Here is a 14752-nt window from a genome sequence, read left to right as displayed (position 1 = left end):
GAGAACTTTTTTTTTTTTTTTTCTATCCAACTAATCAGAGAACAGAGTTTAGTTTTACCTGGAAAAGGCACAAGTGAAAATTTGTGTCATTACTTCGGGCCTGGGTTAACCTTTTTATTCACTGACATAATTTTGTCCTTCTACCACTTCATACTACAGTTATTTAGTAAGCCAGCTGCAAAACGTTTGCTCTATGTTTAAGTAAAATTGAGTAAGACAAGATTGCTTTAACAAATAGAGCCAAGAATAAAAGGACTTCTAAAACAAAGAGGTTTATTTCTTGTTCATGTAATAATTCCAATATGAATGGTCCAGGTCTTTAGAAAAGTTCTGCTCTATGCTATAATTTGGGGCTTAGAGTCATTCTGCTTTACACGTACAAAGGACATTTTTATTTACCTGCATGGTTGAACTATGGTCAAAAAGTAGAGAGCTGAAACTAATATTGCACTATTAACTAACTGGAATTTAAACAAAAACTTTAAAAAAAAAGAGGAGAGAGAAGGAAGAAAATTTGGAAAGGACATGTGCAATGTCTTAACTCCCAGACTTGCATATAGCACTTCTAACTCCTACTCACATTTTATTGGTAATAACTTGACCACATAGTAACATCTGAGAATAAGGGCTTCTCCAAGCTAGCCAGAAGACAACAGGTTTGGTAGATGATTAGCAGTCTCTGTTACACTATCCTCATTACTTTGGGTTCTGCTCATTTCACAGTACAAGTTACCAAGGAAGGAATGCTTTCCCAAGAATACACAATATGATTTCTAATGAAGTGGGAGTTGAGACTATCATCTAGTCCTTTGGGGTCCTTCACATTACTCAACCATAGGGAGGAGGAAGAAGTATGTTACTATATTGTATGAACTTACTCTTATCCTGATTATCAAGAAGAAATAGTCTTGCTGCAAAACAATGAGGAAAGGGAAGGAGGTCTTCTGGGTACTTACCACTAGTTCCAGAGTCAATAGTATAAGTTCATGATAGACTATGACAACATTTTGCATGCAGGATTATGAAGGAATGCTAGTTTGGCTATCTTCACCAAGTAAAGAAACTTGGCCAGTTGAAATGTTGGCAAAAGGCAAAGGAACAGGAAACAGATAGTGAGAAAAGAATTTTTTAAATGTAACTATAATTTCATCAATACTGGCTCACAGTTTTTCTTACTCTGTTTAATATGTATGATATATGTGAATGTTTAGTATCTATGGGATATATTTAATATATGAATGTAAATTAGCCAGTATTATCTTCTCTCTTCTGCCTTCCCCCTATATTTCAGATAAATTGTTATAGTGGTAGTTAAATAAATAATTTAACTTAAAAATTACCTAGTGTCAAAATAGAATTAACTAAACTGGAAGAAGAGTGAGAATGATCTAGTGACAGGTGTAACAAACGGTAGGATGTTAGGTTCCCCCTTTAGGAGAGAAGGTGAATACATTGTATTTGTTGCGCATTGTTCATTTATTTGTACAAATGGTGATTGCATTATGTTGGCTATGCATATATTTTTAGTAGCTGCTGGTCAGAAGTTTAGCTATGGCTAGAAAGGAGTTCAGGGATGCAAGATAACCAAAGTGGTGGATTATGATGGGCATGATATATTGGCTTTTTCAATCTCTGTTCTACTCTCTTTCTAATTAGAATGAAAAGTGAAATCTTATTTTCACTAATTACCTCACAAGTGGATGCAAATTAGATTCCTTTAATTAGATGCACTCGTGCAACATTTGGAAAGTGGAAGTGAAGCAGAAATCATTTTCCTGTATCTTTTAAAACATTATGTCTTGAGTTGCCTGGGTGACACACTTGGTTAAGCGTCCAACTCTTGATTTCAGCTCAGGTCATGGTCTCGGGGTCTGCACTCAACATGGAGTCTGCTTGAATCTCTCTCTCTCTCTTCCTGTGACTCCCTGTCCCTCTGAAATAAATAAATAAATCTTTAAAAAAATTCTCCCTTATCCAGCTATGTCATATAAATATTATACTTTTTCTTTAGCAGTGTTCCAGTGTCCACTCTCCTGCTTCTGATGATCAAAAATCAATTATGGCAATTTCTTCTTGACTCAAGCTTCTGATTTCTGGGTCAACTTAATGATCCATATTTTGGGGTTTATGACTCTTAACTGCAACTTCCAAGTTCCATGGCAGGTTATTTTTGTATTGTTTTGAGAGTCATTCCTGGAGACCCACCCTTTAGTCCTTCCAAAGGTTATTTTAAGCAGGTGATTTTAAGCTGCTTAAAATAACTAGAAAGATCTCTCTTGCCAGCACTGAATTCTCTCAGATAAATGTGTAATGTTTGCCCCTTTCTTTATCTATTTCTCCATCATGCTTCCTGGAATGTAGATGTGATAGCTTCCACTTTGAGCCAAGAGCATGAGGGTCACACACTAGGTATGTCTGAATGATAAGCTGTAGGTAATCAGATCCTCAAGGACATTATGAAGCAGGGCCGCCATTCTAGCCCTGGACTGGCTTCTTTCAGGTTTTACATATAAGAAAGGGAATGCTAGTTGGGTCTCTGCTAGTCTCAGCTGTATCTAACTTTACTGATACAAACTGTAAGAGACTCAGCATAATCCTAGCACATAGTAAATAGGTAGTAAATATTAGCTCTTATTATTTGTACCTGGAATGTCCACCTCCTGCCTTTTTTTTTTTTTTTTTTTTTTGGCCTTTAGAGATTCCCTCTATCTTTCAAAATCCAGCTGTGATGTCTCCTGTTCTATGATACCTTCTTTTATTTCTCCACTCAGAAATTCTAGCCAACATGGCTAGAATTACCTAGTACTATAGGAGTTTGTTCATATGGCTTATAGCCTCTCCAGAGTCTTTGTAAATGGGGATCAGATATGAATCAAATTTAAGTTCTCTCATAATCAAAAATACTGTACCATGCAATATATGTACTTAGAAATTAACACTGGAAGTTTGAGGTAGCTGATGAAGAATCATAATTTGTGGTATAGAAGTTAAGCACTTCAGGTCATTGGAGAAGATTTCCTGAAGGAAGTTGAACTTTAGGTAAACTTCAAAACAAAGACTGAATTTGAATGGGTGAAGAGGCCTAGAGAAACTGCGCACAGCAGAAGAAACTAGGCACAAAAGGGCAGATGAGAAAGGAAAGTGGCTCAGAGAATGAGATTGATTATAATTCTTTGTTCGTAGCATGCTCTCATAATTGGTCCCAGTGTGTTTGTGTTGCTGTTTATTTTGAATACTATAACAAACACCTGTGAATACCCCTCCCAGTACAGAAACTGAAATATTGGCAATGTCTTCTGTAATTCTGTGTGCTTTCTTCTGTCCCATACTTCTCCCTCTGTCACCTAAAGCATCTACTATCCTGAATCTGTGCTGATCCTTCTCTTAATTCTGTTCTCTCTCTCTCTCTCTTTTTTTAATATAGAGTTTTTCCACTTCTTAATGAGTATTCTTAATGAGTATGTTTTGTTTTAGTTCTTTTTTTTTTTAAGATTTTATTATTTATTTATTTGACAGAGATCCCAAGTAGGCAGAGAGGCAGCCAGAGAGAGAGGAAGGGAAGCAGGCTCCCTGCTGAGAAGAAAGCCCGATGCCTAGCTTGATCCCAGGACCATGGGATCATGACCTGAGCTGAAGGCAGAGACTTTAACCCACTGAGCCACCAGGCACCCCCTGTTTTAGTTCTTTTAAGTTCACAAAAATGTTATCATTCTCCTTGTAATCTTTTGGGACTGTCATTATTTCTCTTGTTTTTTTAAATTAACATATAATGTATTATTTGTTTCAGGGGTATGAGTCTGTGAATCATTAGTCTTACACAATTCACAGCACTCACCATAGCACATATGCTCCACAACGTCCATAACCCAACTACTCTATACCTCCCCCCACCCCTTTATGGTTTGTCTCTCTCTCCGGTACCATCTTGTTTCATTTTCCCTCCCTTGTCCCCATGAGCCCCTGCCCTGCCTCTCAAATTCCTCATATCAGAGAGATCATATGATAATTGTCTTTCTCTGATTGACTTATTTCACTTAGCATATCCTCTAGTTCTATCCACATCTTTGCAAATAGCAAGATTTCATTTTTTCTGATGGCTGCATAGTATTCCATTGTATATATATACCACATCTACTTTATCCATTCATCTGTTGATGGACATCTAGTTTCTTTCCATAGTTTGGCTATTGTAGACATTGCTGCTATAAACATTCGGGTGCACATGCCCCTTCAGATCACTACATTTGTACCTTTAGGGTAAATACTCAGTAGTGTGATTTCTGGGCCATAGGGTAACTCTATTTTCAACTTTTTGAGGAACCTCCATGCTGTTTTCCAGAGTGGCTGCTCCAGCTTGAATTCCCACCAACAGTGAAGGAGGGCTCCCCTTTTTCCACATCCTCACCAACACCTGTTGTTTCCTGACTGGTTAATTTTAGCCATTCTGACTGGTGTGAGGTGATATCCCACTGTGGCTTTGATTTGTATTTCCCTGATGCCGAGTGATGTTGAGCACTTTTTCATGTGTCTTTTGGCCATTTGGATGTCTTCTTTGCAGAAATGTCTGTTCATATCTTCTGCCCATTTCTTGATTGGATTATTTGTTCTTTGTCGAGTTTGATAAGTTCTTTGTAAATTTTGGATACTAGCCTTTTATTTCATATTTTCACATACCACTATAGTTCATTCATTTAAACTACTGAATAACTCTGTGTATACCCTACTTTATATATCTGTTTTCCTATTAATAATCATTTGCTACTAGAACGGAGATGCCCTGAGCATCCTAGTGCAGGATAGATCTTCAGGTGTACGGGTTCAACAATTTCGAGTGGAGGCATATAATCTAGGAGTAGAATTGCTGAGTCATAGCATACATGAATGTTAACTTTACATGGTAAAAACCAAACTTTTCCAAAATGTCTGTACCAGTTGATACTTCCATCAGAAATGCATAGGAGATTCTGTTGAACTACACTGCATTCAGTAGTTATTATTTTCAAACTTCTTAGTATTTGGCATTTGAATGCATTGAAAATGCTATCTCCTCGTGGTCTTTGTGTTTTCCTGATTCCTTAGTGAGGTTGAACATCTTTTCATAAGTTTACTGGACAGATGGATTTCCTCTCCTGTGATATTTCTGTTTATATCTTTCACCCATTTTTCTATTATGTTTCATATTGGTTTGTCAGCATTCTTCATGCATTTATGGTACTAGCACGTCATTGGTCTTGTATGTTGCAAAGGTCCTATCTCAATTTAGAAATTGTCTTTTCTGATCCTTTAAGATGAGTTTTGATTAAAGGAAGTCCATAATTTTAATGTAGTCACAGTAATCAACCTTCTTTTTTTTTTTTTTTTGCCTATGTAAGAAATGTATCTCTATTTCAAAATCTTAAATGTATCAAAACATTTTGATTAAATGTTTTAAAGTTTTGTTCTTGAAATTTAAGTCTGATCCACCTGTAGTTCATTTTTGTTAATGTTTTGAGGTAGGGATTTAATTTCAAATTTCTATGTGGATAACCACTTTTTTCCATTTCCTTCCCATGTCTTTCTCTGTTTTCATGCACTTAATCGTTTTATCATATTTCAATGGTTGACATTCACACAGATTTCTTTCTGCTCCTTCTATTCTATTTATTGGCCCATTGTAACCATTTTACACTGCCATTATTTCTTAAGCTTTAAAATAAGACTGGCATCAGTGCAATTATTTCATCTGTACCCTTCTTCATCAGAACAGTTTTGCCTTTTCTTGGTCCTTTCCTTTTCTCTCTATATATATTTTAGAATTGGCTCAAGTTCTATGAAATATTCTACTGGGATTTTCTGTTGCATTTTACTGAAATGATAGATCGATTGGAGGAGAATGGACATTGACTAAAGATATGTGAATTCCAGGAAAAATTATAAAATTTTATTGAATGCTTTTTAGAAGATGAAATAAATGGAGAGTTGTACAATGTTTATAGAAAAGGATTTAACATTATAAAGTTTAACATTATAAATACATTTGTGTTATAAACATTTAAGGAGTGCATGACTGGCAAGACATTTTATACACAATTGCTACATTGTTAGGCTGCATCAGACAGACATAAATGCCTCCCGACTCCCATCTGGCAATTTTAATAAGATGATTGTCCTCATGTGACAGGAGAGACATTGTGACGCTACCATTACAAACAAGAAATGATTTTCCATTTTAGTGGTGCCCTTCTTGCTTCTGTTTTTAATTTAACTTTCTAAAGAAGAGTTTTAAGATATTGTGATTTTTTAAAAATATCCAGTAGTCAGAACAAATAGGAAGAAATGATATAAGCAATATGGTTTGAGGATTTTCCATCATGTTAGTTTTCCTTCATGGCAACAACATACTTGTAAATATGGACATTAGGTTTTCCAATTACACTTATAGCCATCTGGAGGAATTCTTTCAGAACCAAGGGTAGGAGAGCCAAAGTGGCATAGAGGCTGGTGAGATACTTTCTATGAGATGTCTCTATTTGGGAAGCACTCCACATCTGGAAGTATATTGCCTCAGCTCCCCTCATTTCTTCCAGTGGCTCCTCAAACACTCACAAAATGTCCATTATGGCAGTCCTATCCATAGTCCTATACTGTGGCTAGAAATCCCTTTTGTGCCATGTCCTACCTCAGAGATGTCACTTACCCATCACTTTGCTCCATTTAGGAAATTTAACAGAGTTTTCCTGTGCTCTACTTCCCATATTCTTGGCCCATCTTCTTAATCCAGCCTTTGCTGGCCACAGGTGATCTGCATGTCTCTCGCTTTCTGCCTGGGGCTCCATGAGAGGTCTGGGGGACTGCCTTGTCACTCCCACATGTGTGGCCCAGAACTGTAGAGGTATTTAATCATGACCAGCAACCCCCTCCCAATGGGAGGGGAAAGGCTAGAAACAGTGAATAAATGCTTCTCCATTTCTTCCTCGGTGAACACATCCTATATACTCACAAGAAGGACTCAAGAGAAGTCACGCCCCAGTTTTCCATAGCAGTGGTCAGCTTGACAAAATATCTTTTCATTGACTATTTCTCCTTTTCTCTTTTGCTCTCCTCACACCCCCACTCCTGCTCTCTGGAGTCCCTTTCTTTTTTTTTTTTCTTTTCTTTTCTTTTTTTTTTTAAATTTATTTGACAGAGAGAGAATAGGCAGAGAGGCAGGCAGAGAGAGAGGAGGAAGCAGGTGTTCTGCTGAGCAGAGAGCCCAATGCGGAGCTCGATCCCAGGACCCTGGAATCATGACCTGAGCCGAAGGCAGAGGCTTTAACCCACTGAGCCACCCAGGCGCCCCTCTGGAGTCCCTTTCTAAATAAATGTCCTGCACAAAGAGAAACCAACCTTAGACAAGAAGACATATCTTTAAGGTCTCTTCTCTGTGTCTCCAGAACAAGGGCCCAATCTGTTAAAATGACCAATATCAATCGCCAAAACCTGAAAGTCACATTTACCTGTCTTTCAGGAGATGATTGGCCTTCTTGTCTTTTTAGCACCTAGATGATAACACCATAAGTTCAGAGGTCATGTTTTCTTTGACTTGTTTCCCCAGAGCCTCCAATTGAGGTGACATATAGGACATGCTCAAGAAATACTGAAATGCATGCATGAATGAATGAATGAATGAGCAATACCCTGTTTTGTTTTGTTTTGTTTTCAAGATATCATTGGTAAGACTCTTTACCAGATCAAAGTAGGATTGACTCAGTGCCAGTCATTGGAAAGTCTTAGAATTAGTCTTTTAGGATCAAGTTTTTTATTCTTTTAGAATAAAGTTTGGCAAGTTTTCCAAACCCCAAAGTGCAAATACCACCAACCTGCTTCTCTGCTCGAGACCAATCCTGGTCTAACTAATCCTGGTCCAAAAAATCACCACGCTGAGCCATAGATATCAAGGATGGATGTGTGATTAGACATTAATAGTAAGACTGAGTTTGTAAAATTTTGTTTGGGACTCAGATTTTATTTATTTATTTATTTTTTAAAAGATTTTATTTATTTGTTTGATAGAGAAAGAGGTGGGGAGCACAAGTAGGCAGAGTGGCAGGCAGAGGGGGAGGGAGAATCAGGCTCTCCGCTGAGCAGGGAGCCCAAAGGGGGACCTTGATCCCAGGACCCTGGGATCATGACCTGAGCCAAAGGCAGAGGCTTAACCAATTGAGCCACCCAGATGCCTAGGACTTAGATTTTAAATAAGCATACTGGTTTCCAGGGCTTTCCGTAAGAGAAAAATAAAACAAATTTCAAATCATGTTTCTTCCAAAAGTCTTTCTTCATATCTCATAAACAATCAGAAACTTCCCACCTACATTGTTTAGAGGAACTGAGAATTTTTTATCCTGCCTTCTAAAACTAGGGAATTCTATACCTTAATTTTATTTCTTTTTTCTTAAAGATTTTATTTATTTGTCAGAGAGAGAGGGAGAGAGAGCGAGCACAGGCGGACAGAATGGCAGGCAGAGGCAGAGGGAGAAGCAGGCTCCCCGCCGAGCAAGGAGCCCGATGCGGGACTCGATCCCAGGACGCTGGGATCATGACCTGAGCCGAAGGCAGCTGCTTAACCAACTGAGCCACCCAGGCGTCCCCTTAATTTTATTTCTAAAAGTCATACAGTTTCCAAGTATCAGCTCCAACTTCTAAGAGGTACTTCGGTATGTTTTATATTTACTACTAATTCTCAACTTGCTAGGGAGTGGGGCAATGGGAAAGGATGAGTCGTGCCTTAATAATGAGGGCAGATATAAGACAATTTTAGAAGAATACCAGGATAATATTTTTACAAGGTAGACTATAAAAGAATAAGCTGTACAAATGTTTTTAGCTAGTAAAAAATATATACAAAACAGGGTAAGACAATCTCTCTTTTCAAAAGCATAATACTGCATGATTTTAAAAGGTTTGCAAAACACGATTTAACTCTCGTGATAGTATATGTCATGAATATTACTATTTTCATTGTGCCGATGACAAAACAGAAGTTCAGAAATGGTAAGAAACTTAGGTAACTGCACAGCTGGTAAGCAGCAAATCCTATCCAGGAAATTTTCTGGGTTGTGTGAGGTCTTGGCTTGTGCAATAGATCTCTCTGGTCTTCATATCGTAAGAAGGGCACTCTCAACAATGGGAAAGTGACAGCTCTATGTTTAGAACAAGACAATTATTTTAAAAAGGTAGTAGGTATCTCTCCAAGAGCTCATCTTTCCAATAGCCCTATGGCATTTGCCAGCTTTGGCCAGAAAACAGCTTATTGGAGAACCCTACACACTATTCCATGTGTATTTGTATTCTTTGTTGCTATGTATTTTTGTTCCCTTTGTTATTGATGGTTTCTCAAACAGGGACATGAAGGATGTCCAGAGATGTTCAGAGGAACTATTCCCTTGTTATTCTAGTCTTGTCTTGAAAAAGTTTTTCAGTGCCAAGCTACTTTTTACTTTTTAGTTTCTACAGCTATTAAAAACTCTTAAGTTGAATTGGTTATAGACTCTTAACCAACTCTTAACCCCATCTTTCCAGCCAAGCATTATCTTTTAACAGTATTTTTCTTTGGGGTGTCTGTTATTGGTATTACTTTCCCCAAAGGCATTATTTTCCATTTAATGTAATTACTTTGGTTAATAAATCTAATGGGAGCACAAGAGTTATTATACACTGCTTTACTTTTATAGGAGGCAAAACTTTGATAAAGATGAGAAGATAGGTTAAGTATAGCAAGTGTAACTTGAAAAGTGTATACCTAATTACAGCTTTCTTTTCATAGAAATAAATCACATATAAAACCATTTCCCAGGGGCGGGGGGAATTGACTCTGGAAAGAATTTTGAAATAAGCTTATACATACACATCAACAAAATAAAAATGGTCTTTTTCTAACTATGCACGTCTGGTCTTGTACCCTTATTTAAGTAAATGCATTATTGCATTATGAGCTATTATTGGGACACCGGTGTTGTCCTTCAGTATAAAGTTAAAAGGTTAAAAAAAAAAAAAGGTTAAAAGTTTTTTTTTTCTTTTTGTCAGTAAAAAAAATAACTTATTTGGGAGCATTTCCAGCAGCATTAGGGTAGCAATGCTATTAATTACTGAAAATTCTATTTCTTAACAAGGTTTCAGTCTGACAGTGTTCTCAGTTTTCCACTTTACTTCTATAGCAGTTTCTGGGCCATCCCAGTACTCAGAAGTCCCATCCCCGAAGGATTAGATGGTGTTTTCATTCCCACGGCTTTCTCTCAGGCAATTTCACTGACCTAACCACATATTGCAGGATAGATGAGTGGGGCAGGAGAGTACCATGGTGTTCCCTGGGCATGTAGATATGATCAGCCAACTTGCTCAGACTTTAGAAAACAGCCACAGATGTGCTCTATGTTGAACTATTAGAATCAATGTTCACATTTCCCTAAGTGTATAAAGTAAACATATATCTGGGGAGCCCTTTCATACAAACAATTCTGTAAAACACACTCAAAAGCAGAATGAAGATCGTGTATTATGATCTAAGGACACATGCACAGTACACAGTGTTTTATATGACCTCCTTCTTTCTCCCCCCCATTACAAAGTTTCTTTTCTAAAAGTTTATTCTTACTATTAGACTTGCCATGATAAAAAAAGAGAAAAAAAGAAGGTCCCAAGGTATCTAATTGAAATTCTTCCATGAACATAAGTAGTCCAATAATCTGCTATTTCTTATTACAAAGGTTGTAGAATAAATAATCAAATTTACTAGGAAAAAAATATGAGTTTAGAAGATTCTCAAGTTTCTTTCATCATTATCTTAAATAATGCCATGTTATGAAAATATATTAATTTCCATTATAATTTTATGTTGTAAAAATTAGCATATCCCAAATGTATAAGATGTTTTTACTAGAAGTGTTTGATATAGTACTATTAAGAATGTCATTTCAGTTGTTAAGGAGAAAACTCAGACTGACCTGCAAGTAAAATATGGAATGAATATCTACAAATATTGAGGGAATATTTGTTTTTGGCCTACTTCTTCCTCCCTCCCCCCAAAAGATAACAGGACTTAAGGTTTGAAATGTCTGAATAATTGATCCAATTTTGTTTTTTATTATGATATGATGTAAAGATATCAGAATTTTCATCAGACGAAACTTCATCCACTTTGTAAATGGTGACAGTTTGGTTTTATAAACTTTATATCCAGTCTGTTGGTGTTAAACAAATAATGTAAAACATACTTATTAACAGAAAAGCATAATGGACTAACGAGAAAGGAACATGTATAACATTTTCTTTTGTTTTTAGAAATGAAGCAGATTCGACTTGGTCCATCCACAGATTCTATGAATGAATCAACCATAGAAATGTTAATTTTTGAAAACTGCCATTTTGGCTTTTCAAGATTCAGTAGCAGACAGACACCTTAATGATCACTTTTTCAAAATAATGTGTGTAAATCTATATTTGTTAGAGGTCAATATATCCTATTAACTCCAACTTTATGTATGAACAGGTGTGTAATGTTTCTCCTTCTATTAGCATCAGAAAAAACAACATCCCTTTTCATTTAGGACTCAAAGTCTTCAAATAAATATTTTAATCTCTTTGTACAAATATTTTAATGTATTTGCACAAATACAGATGTAAGTTTCAGAATGTATGTGTATAAATACCTATAATTAAAAAAAACAATGTAATAAACTGATGACAAAAATGGTAACATCTTTTTAATCCTCTGGTGCTCTATACTGACGTTCTTATATTCTAATCTCTTTGTGGTATCTATTTATTTATACACTTTGTGTATAAGCATGAATATTACTAAACACAAAGATGAAAAGAATACATTTGCTATGTAAGATATTTATATATAAGGTAAATACTTATCTCTAAAATAAAACTAAATTCCTTAAACACTTTGGCAAAAAATACAATATGTGTTGAACTCAACTACCTAATTAAATATACCAGGAAGATGATACAAAAACTTCCAAAAGCAGAATTTAGTATTCTTTGCTATGTTAAGATATCAAGCTGCATACAGTGTCTTTATAAAAAAATCACAAAAGAATTAAATTAATAACAATAAAATACTAATAAGAAATCACTACTTAATGGTTCTTAAAGTATTGGTATTAACAGAGCCACAAATCCAAAATGTCAGGGCATATGCCAAGAATGTGTGTTATTAAGTATGCAAATTTTAATATAACTCATCAGTTTATGTGACTGATCACCAGTGATATTTAAATCAACCTAAACATTCCAATCTTGAGGAAAAATGTTTTCAACTTATTGGCTTTCTGCAGGATTGAAAACTCAGTCGTTCTGGCAATAGAGCAGATGTTACTAGAAAGGAAAGAGGAAAGAGTACTGAAGTATGCTTACTAATTGAGCAAAATCCTATAAAGGAAGCCCAGAAGTTCATATCTCCTTTGACTAAAGTCAGTCTTTAAATTATAATTAGTCCATAACTTCTAGCCAGACTTGCTCCTTCTGCATCATTAAAATCAAACTTCTAGTTTTGCCAATGTATTAACTTGTCTATATATTCACATAATTAACACCTCATCATTTTGTGCTATTCTGGGACTTCCTTACACCTTCCAATCTCACATCCAGCAATGCAAAGAGCAGTTACTATCGCCTCATAAATTTCTGCTTGTCCTTCAACTTCTGCTTTTTCCTGTATGAAAGTCAGATTTTTTTAAAGATGAGGGGAAATACTAGACGGATCGGTGAACGTTCAAGATATTATGTAAAATATGGGGAAACCCAGAAAACGGAAACATTTTAGTTGGTCGGCTCAGATCCATCCTCTCCGGCCCTTCTAGCACCTACTTAATTGTTGGGATTTCAATTTTGGCATCTCCAACCGCGGGGCTCCGAGCTCAGTGCTCTCTCCACACTCCAGCTCCAGACGTGCGCTACTGCAAGAGGAGAGAGAGAATTCCTGCCTGGCTGCGATTTATGCTGACATTTGATTTTTATAAAACTTCTCTCTCTCTGGGTCTCTCTGTAACGGCTTCTTTGATCAACCTAACAGCCTCGATGACCCGCCCCCCATGGCTATTGTGGCGAAGTGATTGTTTTACTCGGATAAAGAAACTACTTTTGGAGAAGTCCTCAGCGGTCAGCTAGTTTTTAGTCTATTCCTCCGATTGCTCTTGAGGGAACACCCTTTGAGATATTTGGGTTTCCCTTGTATCTTTTTTGTTTTGGAAGGGGGGTTGGTTTAAAAGGTGAAGCCCCCAGGGCAGCCTCCCCCCGTTCGGTCTCAGCCAAAGTTTCTACCGGTCAAGTTTGAGGCTTGCCGAGCGAGGGGAGCCCCTGGAAGCTGCTGATTGACCGGCTCCTCGCAGTGGCCACCGGGCAGGTCAGCCAGCGCTGGGAGGTTGTTGCCTCCTGAGCCCAAATCGCCGCGGCCTCAGGCAGAGCGAGCAGCTTCTGGAGAGGACCCCGGTGGCTGGAGCTGCGGAGCGGTGGGCGCCGGCACCGAGCCGCACGCACCCGGCTTAGGGTAAGAGATGCTCCCCGGGAGATCTGGGTTCGGGGAGGGGAGACAGGAAGATCCAAGATGCCTCTGGAGCCACCGGTCCTTAGGAGCCGGGGCTGCGGTTCTGAGGCTGTCCGCCCGGGGCGCGAGGGGAAGGCTGCGAGGCTCTCTAGAACGGGTCCCGGTCGCTGGCTCGGATAGTACAAAGACTGAGAAACTCACAGGCTCTGCCCAGAGCAAGACTGAGTGGCGGGAAGTGGCCCGCGGGCCTTGGGACGCACCTGTTGCGGAAGGACGACCCCCGCCTCCGCGCCGCCCCCTGCGCCCGCGAGCTGCCAGGGCGCGGGGTGTGGCCCGAGAGAGCGCGGCCCCGCGCCGCCGCCGGGTCGCTCGCTCCCGCTCCTTGGTTGTCTGAAGCCCTCTGAATGGGTCCCTGGCCAGGGCCAAGGTCACGGTGTGACTCGGGCTGAGGCCCCTGCGGGCTGCCGCGGCCCCTCCCGGCTACCGCGGCCCCTCTGGACTGCTGCAGCCTCGGCCCAGTGCGGGCTCCCTTACTTTTCCCCTGTGCTGACGCCGGGCATGGGCGAGGGCAGAGACAGCTTTTCGAAGGAACTCGGGCAGCTCTGTCTTCTGAGCTCCCTGCCTGCTCCTGCTTGGGGCTGAGAGGCATTTGCGGGGGATCCCGAGTCCAAAGCGACTCCGCTAGGCAAGCGCGTAGGTGGGGCGCCCCTGTCTTTTAAGACGCGATCAGTATCAACCCACTTTATGGAGAGCAAAGTTGTGACTCCTTTACTCCTTCTCCCTCCTCTCGCTGTTAATCCCTCCAAGAGATAGGGAATGGGGAACAAGCCTCCTAGGAGGAGAGTGTGGGCCCCTGGAAGGCCTCACCAAAAGTGCTTGCCTGACTTGGGCCCTGGACCTTGGACCATCTACACGTGTAGAGGTCTATGAGGAAAGCGGGGAGGAGAGGGCGCGCCGTGTCCTGGACTAGGACCGAGGGCCCTTGGCCTGGGCACGACAGATGTGCCGTGTCAGTCAGATCTACCTTCGCTTTAACTGAGCTAAAAATCCGTTAAGAGTGGAGGGGGTCTGGTCCACGTAAGCAGAGACCCGGTACCCCTTCCGCTCCTAACGCGGCCTCCCTCCGCTCTGGCCACAGGGGCCAGCGTCCCCCACTCGGTGGAAAGGCGGTGTGGAGGAAGAGCGACTTCTGGTTCGGACTCCCGGAACTCTGGGCTTTGTCTTTCCAGGCCCTAAAGTGAGTTG

This window comes from Lutra lutra, chromosome 6, assembly GCF_902655055.1.
Source record: "Lutra lutra chromosome 6, mLutLut1.2, whole genome shotgun sequence".
Lineage (NCBI taxonomy): Eukaryota > Metazoa > Chordata > Mammalia > Carnivora > Mustelidae > Lutra > Lutra lutra.
Note: the sequence above shows the minus strand (reverse complement) of the source record.